Source organism: Heterodontus francisci, chromosome 18 (assembly GCF_036365525.1).
Source record: "Heterodontus francisci isolate sHetFra1 chromosome 18, sHetFra1.hap1, whole genome shotgun sequence".
In the NCBI taxonomy this organism is placed as follows: domain Eukaryota; kingdom Metazoa; phylum Chordata; class Chondrichthyes; order Heterodontiformes; family Heterodontidae; genus Heterodontus; species Heterodontus francisci.
The window spans coordinates 69,957,136-69,969,438 of NC_090388.1; the positions used below are offsets into that span (position 1 = coordinate 69,957,136).

Here is a 12,303-nt window from a genome sequence, read left to right on the forward strand (position 1 = left end):
GAAGCTGTGACCCCTCCCCCCCCACACCCCCCTGCCCCCAAAGTGGTCTGAAGTATTGCTGTTGGTGTAATGTGTGAAGCAAGTAAAAGACATCCAGTGAAAATGGATGATATATTATAGTAAAAATTAAACAGGCCCAAAATGTAATGGAAACAATCAACATAAAGATCTGTTGTTTCAAAATCCAGAGTTTAGCATACCATACTTAGTAATTAGCATTCAGCTTGAGTTGGTACCAAGGCACAGCATTGTGTAATAAAATTACCTTTAAACTCACATACCATGTGGATTATTAATGCGTAAGTAATTAATTCACAAGTATATAACAAGTTTAGTAATCTTGATATAAATTAAATGCCAAATGTTAGTTTTGCTCAAAGCTGAGGTCATTATGCACTGAAAAAGACCAATAAGAATTTAGCACTTACGATTAGAAATTTCTGCTATTCATAGCTGATTACTTAATTTGTTTGTGTGACGTTGCCTTGTCCGCTATTTTCGTCCCACTGCTTAACCCAAGGTAAATGGGTCAACTTTTGTGTTGAGGTAGTGGAGTGAGAAATGTCCTGCAAATACTTTTAAGCATTTCTTTAAGAATGAATAGGTCTTCAGCTCATTGCTATCTGTCGGTCCACCAAGAACCAGAAAGAAAGATTTTTGGTTGGAGGAGGCATATTGTCTCTCTCTTTCGGTCAATGCAGCTGAGTAAGGATTCCACTGGTCACAATGCACAGAAATGGGAACAACAACAATTTGTATTTCCAAAGCTCCTTTAATATAGTAAAACGTCCCAAGGTGCTTCCAGATGCGTTATCAAAGAAAATTTGATACTGGGCCCCATTAGGAGAGATTAGGGCAGAACACTGCTTGTTCAAAGAGGTAGGTTTTAAGAAGTGCCTTAAAGGAGGAAAGAAAGGTAGAAAGACAGAGAGGTTTAAGCAGGGAATTCCAGAGTTTAGGGCCTGGGCAGCTGAAGGCACGACCATCAATGATGGAGCAATTAAAACTGGGGGTGCTCAAGAGGCCTGAATTGGATGCGTGCAGATGGAGGGGAGAGGCCATGGATGGATTTGAAAACCAGATTGAGAATTTTAAATTTGAGGCATTGCTTAACCAGAACCTTGCTTTTGTATGAAGTGAGTGATATGTTTTACATTTCAAAAAATTGATTATATGCCAAGGGCTATGAGATTTTTTTGAGAGATGTGACAAGGCACTTTATAAGCATAAACTATTACTTCCAGAAATCACCAACAGTAATTTCCAGAGTTAAGATATCTCTGCCCCTTCCTCCAGCCCTACAACCTTCCAAGATGAGCTTCCGATCACATATTTCATCTCCATAACATCACCTGACTCTGCCCCTGCCTCTCAACTGCTGCTAAAACCCTCATCCATGCCTTTGGTACCTCTAGGCTTGACTATTCCAATGCTCTCTTGGTCAGCCTCCCATCTTCTACCCTCCATAAACTTAAGCTCGAACGCTCTGCTGCCTGTATCCTAACTTGCCCAAAGTCCCACTCACCCATCACCCTGTGCTTGCTGACCTACATTGGCTCCCAGTTAGCAACATCCTGATTTTAAAATTTTTAGCCTTGTTTTCAAATCCCTCGATAGAATCACCTCTCCCTATCTCTGTAACTCTCTCTAGCCCTAAAATCCTCCGATAACTGCCCTCGTCCAATTCTGATCTCTTGGGCATCCTGACTTTTAATTGCTCCACCATTAACAGCCATGCCTGCGGCTGCCTAGGCCCTAAGCTCTGGACTTCCCTCCCTAAACCTCTCTGCCTCTCTACTTCCCAATCCTCCTCTGATGCATGCTAAAATCTACCTTTTTGAGCAAGCTTTTGGTTATCTGCCCTCATATCTCTTTACGTGGTGCTGTGTCAAATTGTGCCTGATTATGCTTGTGAAGTACCATGAGACTTTTTGCTAAGTTAAAGGTGCTATATAAATGCAAGTGGTTGTTGAAAGCACCCACTTCAGTGATGCCCTTCGTTTTGAGCCACTTTTCATTGGTTCCAAAAGTGGAAGGTTGCCAAATATTTGCAAAACCAGATATCTTTACCAGATTCAGTTAAACCAGTCAAACAAATCTTCATGGCAACAAATCAGCTGAAAGCAAAAAATTATATTTTCTTTTAATTTTGTTCCTTGCTTCTCAGAGTTACTGACTCCGGTGGGGGATGTTGTGGTATTACTGCGGTACTCAACTCAGTCATTGTTCGCTTGTTATTCTAGACTGTGAGTGTTGACGGGCTATTTGGTCATAGAGGGCTTTGCTGTCAAACCTGATGCTGTCCTCACTCAAAGTTGACCTCACTCAAAGTTGACACATACTTTCCAGTGCAAATCACTAGAAAGTACAGGAGCAGGAACCCTGGGCGCCTTCACAAGCCAGGGGCGCTGAAACCAAATGGAGCACCTCACTGCTGCCCCAGTTGAGATCGGTTAACTAAACTCAGATGGGAAATCTATATCTTAGTTTATTGTAAAATATGCACTGTCCAAACATCTTTGATTTTAGAATGTAGCTAATCTGAAGTCAGGAGCGATAACATCATTACGACTCTCACGGGAACAACTATGATGAAGGCTATTTTGCAAAGTCAGTCTCCTATCCCTCAACTTTTAATCACCAAAAAGTGTTTAAATGCTATTAACAACTTGCATTTATATAGCACTTTTTAATGTAATAAAATGTCCCAATGTGTTTTACAGGAGTGTATTCAGACAAAATTTGATACCTAGCCACATAAAGAGCGAATAGGACAGGTGACCAAAAGCTTGGTCAAAGAAGTAGGTTTTAAGGAGAGTCTTAAAGAAGGAAAGAGAGGTAGAGACAGTGATGTTTAGGGAGGGAATTCCAGAGCTTTGAACCTAGGCAGCTGAAGGCATGGTAGTTGTATGATCGCTTTAAGAGTGATGTCCCTTTAAGAACTCAGTATGCAAATAAGCTAAGTACCAGGATGTAGTAATGTGATTAGAAGCCATAATCACTCTGCACAGCAACACCCTGGACAAAGGTTCTGTGTACAGTTTGCTGTTTTAGCTGTGGTCTTCAAGCAATGACCGCTGGCACCATGTCATACGTTACTTTGTGTTATCTTAAGCAACACAATGAGGTACATGGATTCCGGTTTCTTGAAGATCTTGAGAAGGTTTATTAACAGCTAAAACTAATACACACAATACAGAGCAAACTATATACAGAACTTTTATCCATGGTGTTGCTTCTAGTCACATGACTACATCCTGGTACTTAGCTCATTAGCATACTGAGTTCTTAAAGGGACACCACTCTTAAAGCAATCATCCAACAATGGCCAGAAATCGTTGGTAGAAGAAAATCGGGATGCACAAGAGGCCAGAAATGGAGGAATGTATTTATCTCCAGAGGGTTGTAGGGCTGGAGGAGGTTAGAGGAGGAGTAAGGCTATGGAGGGATTTTGAAATACAGTTTGAAAACAAGGGTGAGATCATTAATCCCCTGAAATCATCTTTTAAGTAGGAGGCAATGAGTATGTTTAATAGTGCTTCTGTGGTTTTCAGTGGGTCCGCATCCAAAATCTGCGATGAAGTAATTTTAGAGAGTAATGATATCAGGTGATGTTGCCAGCAGTAACTCGCAGTGCTATGATTTAATTGTCCTCCTATTACACAAAGGATCATTTTCAGTTGACCTATGTAGGAGAACCCCCATGATGGTGTGACAAGCCCAAAGTTTATAGCCTGCTAATTGGTTCCTGTTAGTGGAGTGACATCTTGACTGCAGCCTCAGGGCAACAAGCTAGTAAAACATTGGTTGAAAGGTCTTTAGTACATATTTTGAGATCCTGTGCTGTGTTCAATTCAATATGTACAGTGCCGTGAGACACTGGATGAGAAAATGATTTTTTTTGGCCTGATTTTCTCCACGACTTTCCTAAAGGAGCTGTCTCACGCTGGGCTACTATTAACAGACGTTTGTAGCTTTATCCAATTGACTATTCTGCATGAGTAATTGGAGGGTAGGAGAATTGGTGGGCTGGTGTGGGAAGATTCAGCGGCTGACCTGGGGAACATCAGTGGCCTATCGGGTGGGGGGTGGAGTAACAGATGGTCTGTCGGGGTGGATTGATGGGAGAGTTGTCAGGGCGGGGAGGAGAGAGTATTGAATGAGTTGTCGGGATGGATGAATGACAGGTGTGTTGTTGGGGTTAAGTGGGGGAGGGTTGGATGGGCTGTTGGGGGAGTGAGGATAGGTTGCCGGGGGTGTGGGGGTAAGTGTCAGATGGGCTGTCGGGGATGGGGAGGGTTGGATGGGGGGAGTGAGGGGTGTCGTGTTGGTTGGGCTGTCAGAGGGAGGATGGAGTGCCAGTTGAGTGGTGGTGAAGAATGGGGGATTTGTTGTTGGTTGGGCTGTCAGAGGTTGGGCACAGTTGGAGTGAAGGATAGCAGTGTCTGGGGTAATATTGATAAGCTAGCCTGGGGAGCAGCAGCAGATTGTCCTGACAAATCAACAGGTTATCCTGGAAAGCATTGCAGCAAGGGCTGGCCCTGTCCTTGTTTATCATTCACTTTACAGTATTTAGCAGAGGGTCACAGGATAGTGATCTGGTTTGGAAACCCTGTGGATTCCTTTCTCCTACCTCTCTGTGACTCAGGAACACTGAAGCTATTTGAGGCACCCAAACCACTATATAGACTGGAATGAGCTAACCCACCACACAATGGAAACATGAGACTGACACTCAGGTGCATGCACACACACGCCACTGATAACTCAATTTGCCAGTGTATTTTGTATCGGACTTCAGCACTGGTACTAATGAGAGGCTGCATTGTCATTGGGTTGAGACATTAATCTGAAGCCCTGTCTGGTTATCATGGTAGAAGAGAAAGATCCCATTGCAATGTTCAAAGAAGAGCAGGGTTTTTCTAGAGTCCTGACCACACTGTTACCCCAACACCAATAAACCTAGATTATCTGGTTATTCATTTCATTTGTTGTTTATGAGGCCATGCTGTTCACAAATTGGCTGCCATGTTTGCCGAATGCAAGTTTTATATGTGACGTTTTGAGACAATCCGAAGCTCCTGGAGCCTAATGCCCCTAATGTAGTTCCCAGTGAATCCCCAGTAACTTTTGGCTTAATCCTGCACTTCTGGCACTTGGTTAAACCATCACTTTGGTAAAACATCTGTCAGGTTTGAAGGTATACATTTCTCTATATCGTCAAGCGGAGACTTTATGGGCTGGGATTGACATCTTGGTCAACATTACCTCTTCTTGACTTGGGGCATTTAACCACCATCTCTCAAAGGTAAATGAACTGTAAGGCAGGGATTCACATTCAAAATGCCCTTCGTTATCAGCCCATTTTACTGGTGTTGATACAAGGCGTTGTTATGCGGAATAAGTTATGTATTGTCAAGTGCTTAAATTGTTTTACTGATACAGCTGTGTTTTCGATTTCAGTAATTGTTCTCTCACTGAAGTTTAATAAGTGTTTGAAAGCTCTTCTTGATACACATTATCATTATTGGAATATTCCTCCTCCAAACTATTTTATCATTCTATCAGTAAGAGCACTGTCGGAGGCAACCCTGCTCTATAAGTTACCCAGTGGGGTGTTTCACTCCCTGTGTCTGAGTGAGAGTGCTGGCCACAAAGCTAAGTATGTCCCGTCGATAGCATAGGTTGAGTTTGCGATCTGCGAACTGGCATGACGGGCAGGCTGGCTATGTGCTTGGTTAACCAGTACATACCTTCCACCAATATCGGGCAAGGTCCTGTTTGGTCAACTTTCAACTGGCAGCATCCGTGACTCCCAAATATCTGTGTGCATGCAGGTCTTACATATGTAGAATTTGCTGAGTCCTCCCAGCATTATAAATTGACTGCAAGGCTATCAGTGATGCGCAACACAGCAGCATCTGTCATTGTGCTTTATTGATTTGATCACTGTTTGCTTGTTCAGAGATTATGTGGATCTGTTCTGTCCCCCCCGCCCCATTTTTTCCTGAAGAATGCTTAAGTTTTTAATTAGTTTGTCTAGAGCTCTGCACTCAGCACATTACTCAACCTCTGTATCTGTATAAATTATACATGATTTGTTGAAAAGCCAGTTCTAATTGGAAAAGGCTTGTGTTAAATTGCTAACATTTTTGTTATTGTCGTGGCAGGTGCATAGCAACTTGTTAACCCATTAAACACTGAGTCCTGCTTCCAGTTTTAAAAATGGATCATTTTTGTCAAAGCGCCACGATATTTCTGCACTACCTTTTGAATCTGAGTATATTGTTGAGGAACTGAGGCGCTGTTTTTGAACCGGTCTGATTTTAATTTTAAGAACCTTAGAATTCAAAGAAATTTATCTTTTGCAACATTTTCCAAATGAGCAAGAGATCCCTGACCAGCTAATAGAGCCTGTGTAATCTGTTCTCACTCTGTCTGGCAAGGAGCATTCAACAACTTAACAATGTACAACAGCTTTATCCAGTGTTGGCTTTTTTTTAAAGCAAACTTCACATGGTGAGAGGGGTGAAAGTCAAACAAACAGGAAAATCTTTAAATTTGCTGAAATGTATGTGTTTACTAGTGCCACCAAAGTCTCATTGTGGTAGCATGGGGCTACCATATACACAACAATGCAGTTTTGTGATCCAAAATTAATTCATAATTTAGAGAAGCTGAGCTACACACTCACTAATCCATGCACATGAGCCAAGGCAGACTGTGACACTACTGGCCTCTAGTCTTTCAGAAACTGTGTGTGTGGGTCATTGCATCTTAGCCGCGTAATTTCTCTTATTTTGGCAAGATCAGTATTTTTGATAGATGTGAAAATGTTTTCGCTCACAAATGTTGTGGCTCACAATGGAGATATTTTAAATGCCTCCAAGGACATCACCTACAGAGAGAAAGGTTTCCCATAGCACAGGTTTTATTAACCTGTGACATCCATTGGAGCAGGCTAATGGGTTTTAATGGAAAAGGATGGGGAGGTAAAGCTGAAAGGTTTGTTGGGGGTGGGCTGGAATGATATGGATCTCTCCCTATTCCCAACTGGAAACAGTCACATGTCTTTTTGAAATATGACAGAGGTGGAAAACTAACACGAGATCTGTGATCAAGGTTGGGAGTCTCAGATAACCTTGAGAGTTTTCTGACTTTAAAAAAAAAATGAGCATGCAGGAAGCTACATGTGTGTCCAGCTATGAAATGGGAATTTACCGACCTGATAGCTCAATATAAGCATTGAGGAAACATGTTGAAAATGGTTCACACAGTAGTTAAAATGTGATGATGCAAAACAAAGCGCATACACACAAATGGCAAAGTAAACTGTAAATCAGTTTTCTGAAATGTGTTTGTGTCGATCTTATTACCTCGGAGCAGGGGTGGGGGCCTGTTTTGAGGTCGGGAAACCCTGGAGGACGGGGTGCCCTCAGGTCCTGCCAAATTTAATGGTAGAACCTGATAGTATTTTTTTCTCTCCGTATCCATTCTGCAGTCAGCCAGATTGAGGGACTGCGTTTTACACTTCTGTCCCTTTACACAGACCCTGTTAACAGCACAGAGCATTGTAACATTTTAAGACCTTTATTGCATGGTGCATTTACATACTTAACCAAGTCCTGCACCTTTGACCATTTGGTTTTCAGTTGGATATCTACAGTTATCGGCAAAGCAAAAGTCTTTTGCTGATGCTTGATTGAAGCTGAGTAGTCATGCCTTGAAGTAGGGTGGTATGTATTCCTTTAAATGCAGCTTACAGGGGATGGGGACTGTTTGAATCGTGGGATTTAATTCATTTGGAAAAATAAACAATACTGTTGACTTATTCATTCGGGTATTTAAGGCAGTCATTCGGGCGTGTAAAACGTGTTTGATAATTGCCTGAAGCTTTTTGTGCTCAAGAGTTAACTTTGATCCTCAGATAAAGAAATGTCTACTTGAGCAGGTCTCATGGGGTAGAAGTTTGGTGGCAGACCCTGCTCGCTGTCTCTCGAGTGCTGATGGCTCTGCAGAGCTCACCTCCAGGTCGGCAGAAGCCCTTTCAAAATAAATTGTTCTTCACAGACTAGATATTGAATTTGTCTGTAATTATTTGTTTGTGTCCTCTGACTTCTCGTCCTTGACAGCAGCTCTTTTTGCTTGAAGTCCAATTTTCCTCTGGCGATTGGATGGTTTGGTCACAGTTAATGAATAACTGTGATTTTCTTCTATAGAAAAATAGGGCGCTGGTTAGCCAAAGCTGCATTTCTTCCCACAATTACTATTGTAAGAATCATCATTACTTTCAAAATCATAAGGGTCCGTAAGGAAAATTTCTTTTTGAAGTTCCAGCGACCTGTGGTAAAATCCAGTAATTATAGGCCCTGCCTTCGTGCATGCTTTTATGTCTTCTAAATATAGGGACGACTGTGCTGGGTTTTAGGTAGTTTCAGTGTATGTACAATGGAAGTTTTCAGACAGTCCGAGCCTCAGTGTGCTACAGTATGGAGGTATCTATTTCCTGCTGCAAAGGAACAGAAGAATTGGTTTTGCCATTCCATGCAGTTCAATTGTAAATGTGCTTTTTTTCGAATGCATTTAGAGATTTACTGCTCATACTGACCAAAGCAGTTCTTCCTCCATATTGGTGAACCATAGGCAGTACCTTTAAAAGGGGCTTACATTTTTGTCTTTCTTTAAACATACTTTCCAGAACAACCAAACCTATTCTGTGCACGTTCTAGAAACTCAGTACATGCAGGTCACTAGAAAAATATAGACAATTGAAATGACAGTCAGAACACACCTGCAAAAATGCTGTTCCATGAGTTAAACGCCCAGATACTAGCTGCAAGTAGTGCATTTTGGGCCAAAGTAATGTGCAGTGTGCAACTGTGTGAGAGATGGATGGAGAATGCAGAAGAATTCAATCATGATTTGCAGATCACAAGAGCATGGATGAGTCCTCCTTATGGCAGTAGAGGAGCAAGCCACTAATAAGCAGAGGGTGTAGTGGACAAGTGAAGGGGGAAGGGAGTGTCAATGAGAGATTCTGTATTAGGAGAGTCTGGAAGAAGGTGTCAGACCCAAGCTGAGAAGTGAGAATGGATATGAATAGATATGGCCTGCTATAAATGTAGGCAAATACTGGTGATAATCAAGGTAATTTACAGGTGTTGAATGTGTTTGCTTGAGAAGCTTAATAGACTTAACTCAGTTGACATTGTAGAACCTACTGCAGTTGAGCACAAAGGGAAGTTATGACCATGGTTGAGATCTAGCCCTGCAGAATCTGAAAAGGAGAACCTAGAATGATACAGGCAGGAAGGATTAAAGGCTGATTTTGATTGTTGCGTTGTAGGGTTTATATTAGTAGTGTTGTAGGGCGTTCTATAGAGAAAGTCTTAGACTGTGGTAAAGGTTAACTAACAACTTTATTATTTACAGTTACTAAATACAATCTCAGCAAGCCACCTAAGCTAGCATCCTTCATGCCACTATACCACCACCTTCTCAAGTCTATCTCATGTGACTGTTACATCATCGCTTGTACAGTAGGAGGGGTCTCTCTCACTGTCTTCAGTGTTAACACTTTACATCCTTATATTGCATCTCCCCCCAAGTCTTTATGCAACATTTTTTCAAGCATATACACATTTATGACTTCTCTACTACTCTCTCTCCTCCCCAAGTCTCTGACTTTACAGATTCAGTCTCATCAGAGGTTTGACAGCTCTTCCCAATCTGGTTGTAATCTGTCTGGGACATCAGTAGTCTTAGTAGGAAGTCTGGGTTGCATACTTGGTTTTTCATTTCTACAGGTTGTAGTATTCCGTTTAGTTTCGGTTTATTCCTCTTCATCTGGATCTTGCAGATGGACTATTGGTTATTGCTTTTGTGGAATAGGAATGATATTCCTCTGATTCCTTCATACGTTCCCTTCATTCGTTCGTATAACATAGGATCGCTGATGGTATTCATGTTTATGGATTACTGTCCTTCCTTGTTCCAGATCACCTATCCAAACTTTTTGAAGATTGTTTAATTTGAGTAAGCTTCTCGCTCGAAATCTTCTATTGTAATTCTGGGTTTGTTTCCTTCTGTAGGAGGTTTCTCTTTCTTGAACTTTCTCGTGCTCTTGAGTCTTCAATCCAGGTATTAATTGTTGAGGCTATACTGGAAGCTGTGTTCTTAACTTCCTTCCCATTAGTAATTCTCTGGTGATAATTCACAGAGCAGTGGTGTTGAACAACAAACTAGGAGTGAGATAGGAAGATCTTCATTTTTCTTGAGTAAAGATTTTATGGTTCTCACACCTCCATCTGCCTTACCATTGGACTGCGGATACCTTAGTGAGCTCATAACATACTGAAAGCCCAACTTCAGGGCAAACTGGGTAAAACGTTCGTTCGCGAACTGTGGTCTGTTGTCTGATGATATTTCATCCAGAATCCCATGTGTTGCGAAGATGTCTGTAAGGATTCTGATAACTACCTCAGTGGTCGTAGAATGTAATTGTCTGTTTTCTGTCCACCTGGAAAAGTAGTCGATAATGATATTTGTCTTTCCACCAAAAGTGAATAAATCCATGCCTAGCCTTTGCCAAGGTCTAGTTGGAAATTGGGTAGTCAACTGTGGTTCATGTTGGTCTGGCGATGGATGATCTATAGTTGTCCTCAATAACTTATCGGCTGACAATTGGAAGGAATTGTTTATCTTTGTTTGCTTGACTTCAGCTACCTTTTCAATCCACTGCAGTTCTAAGCATGCATTCCTGCTCAGCAAAGAAAAGTCATGATTGTGTAAGACATATAAGTTGTCTGCCTCTATGCTTGGAGTTTGCCTTTTACTCACAGTTGTGCCTTGCCTGGAACCATGCAACTGTGTATCTGTCAGTTTCAGGTAATGCCTCTTCATCCAAGACTCTTGGTCAGACAATACTGTGATGCTAGCCCCTGAATAAGTTTAAAATTCATGAGCTGTCCATTCATGTAGATGTCTGCAGTCCCAGAAATCTTGGTCTGGATTACTGATTTCTCCCAAGAAATCTCCTGGTTCTTTCTCTTGTGGGCATTGCTGTACTTGATTCATTGCTCTTTGAGTAAAGGTCTCCTGCTTTGTACCCTTAAGCAAATAAATTTTGCTATAGCACATCTTCCTATAGTGTCCAGGTTTTCCACACTTAGAACACTCAGCTTTACTTGCTGGGCACTCATCTGTGGGTCTTCTTGGCTCCACAATATTGGCAAGGTTTTCCTACGTCATGCGCCTTCTCACCTGTATGTTTTTTCTGTTCCTCAAAGTGTTTCCGTGGCTTTGGCTTAACCAGTTGGAGAGACATTGGCCTCCTTCTCATCGACGGCTTGCCTTCAGCTCGTATGATGTCCCTATTCTGTTTGCGAACTACCACCTGTCTTACCATTTGAATGGCCTTTTCCAGTGTAAGGCCTTCCTTGGATTGCAACTGGTCTAACAAGGATTCATCCACTATGCTGGTGACTATCCTGTTTCTGATTAGTTCTGCCTTTAATTCCCTGTATTTGCAACCTTCTGCCAATCTATACAGGTCATTAATATAGGAGTCTACAGATTCGTCAATCATCTGCACCCACTTATTAAATTTGGCTCTTTACAAGATTTTATTGGTACGGAGATTAAAATATTTATCAAAGGCTTGAAGTACCTCTTCGAATTTCTTGTAGCCTCATTGATCCCTTGTCGGACAATTATGTCATCCGTTATTGCTCCGACTGAATACAGGAGGGTGTTCACTTGTTCCACTTAGGATTTTGTAGGGAGTTGCAAAGTGGTTCTAAACCTTAGTTACCTTTTTCTCCATAATACCCAGTTTTGAATCTGATTGGATCCCTCTTGATTTTGGAAACTGTCCGGCATTCCCAATTTTGGATCCATATTGCTTTATTTAATAGACATTTTTAGTGTGTTCCTGTTTAACAAACACTTTTTTTTCAGGCTAGCTGGCTTTAATGGAGGTGTCACAGCTGTTCTCAAATGTTCCCTGGTGTTTTAATAGGCTTTTTTCAGTGTTTTCCCCTTTGCTTGAGAAATTCACTTTGCTTAATTTCAGGCTTGGTTGCCTTAATGGAGTATCCCAGCTGTTCTCGAGAGTTCCCTGCTGTTTTAATAGGCTTCTTTAGGGTTTCCTCCTTTCTTTGAGAACTTCTGTTTATTTGTTTTTCTTCAGGCTTGCTTTCCTCAATGGAATGCCCCTGCTGTGTTCTGGGATTTCCCGCGGTTTTCAGCAGTTCGCACGCTTTTTGGGGGTTTCCCGCTCTTTGCCCTTGCGTTCAGCCCGAG

At 41.7% G+C, this 12,303-nt stretch overlaps 1 protein-coding gene across 1 annotated transcript in view; it reads left to right on the forward strand.

The window, feature by feature from the left end:
* LOC137379708 (A disintegrin and metalloproteinase with thrombospondin motifs 20-like) overlaps positions 1-12,303 on the forward strand; it is a 603,896-nt gene that overhangs the window by 163,188 nt on the left and 428,405 nt on the right. The gene's annotated exons all lie outside the window — the stretch shown is intronic.